This window comes from Geospiza fortis, unplaced genomic scaffold (assembly GCF_000277835.1).
Source record: "Geospiza fortis unplaced genomic scaffold, GeoFor_1.0 scaffold1056, whole genome shotgun sequence".
Taxonomy (NCBI): domain Eukaryota; kingdom Metazoa; phylum Chordata; class Aves; order Passeriformes; family Thraupidae; genus Geospiza; species Geospiza fortis.
The window spans coordinates 84,391-85,325 of NW_005054680.1; the positions used below are offsets into that span (position 1 = coordinate 84,391).

Sequence of the window (935 nt, forward strand, 5' to 3'; positions counted from 1 at the left end):
GGATGGTTAGGAGTGGCAGCAGAGATGGGGGCCATGAGGTGACAGGTGACAGGATGTTGTGGATGGGGGGGCATGGGGGTAGAGGGGCTAGGTAGGTCAGTGGGGTCATGGTGGGCTTAGGGATGACAGGGGTCAGTGGGAGTCAGAGGGTGGCATGAGGGGTGACAGGGGGTGACAGGTGTTCAGAGTGTGCCATGGGGGGTCATTGCCCACCTACATCCAGCACACAGGGCCCATCCCAACAGCACTGTTTTGGCGGGGAGGGACAGGTTCAGTACAGGGAAGTTCTGGTTTCTGCCCTCCCCTGGCAGGGGTGTTCCTGTCCCTGTCCCCTCCCAGAAGTGGGAATCCCCATCCCTGTGCACTGTCATGGATGTTGTTGCCCTCGTGCCCACAATGGCTGCCCCCAAATTTGATGTCACCAGCACTGAGTGTCCTTCTCCCCCAAAACACAGTGGGTGTCCCTGTCCCCCATGCCCAGTGAGTATCATTGTCCCCTGTGCCATATCATGGGTGTCCCCAGGGCCACAGAGGTTATCCCCATCACCCCAGTCATTCCCCTATGGTGTCACCTCACAGCCACGCGCAGTTGTATTTGCTGAAGGTCCCGGTGGAGCGGAGACTGATCCTTGTCTTGCGCCCATTGTGGGTGACTTTGGTGACCTTGAAAGTCTCAAAGGGTGGGATCAGCACCTCGCGGTTGTGAGGATCATAGGAAAAAGCCTGGATGTCCACACCGTGGCACGTGTGAACCTCAAATATCGTGTCTGTTCCGTACTTCTGGGCAATCTCTTTGCTCAGCGACGTCGATGTGAATTGACCGAACCGAACCCTCTGGCCCCGCCGTGTCTTGAAATGAACGTCACGCACGCCCCGGAACACGTGGTGACACTTCCCCTTCTGAGCGTGCCTCAGTGTCCCCAGGGCATCGGTCA

At 58.1% G+C, this 935-nt stretch overlaps 1 pseudogene; it reads right to left on the reverse strand.

Annotated features, from left to right (window-relative positions):
* Positions 1–573: 573 nt before the first annotated feature.
* LOC106632077 overlaps positions 574–935 on the reverse strand; it is a 761-nt pseudogene continuing 399 nt past the window's right edge.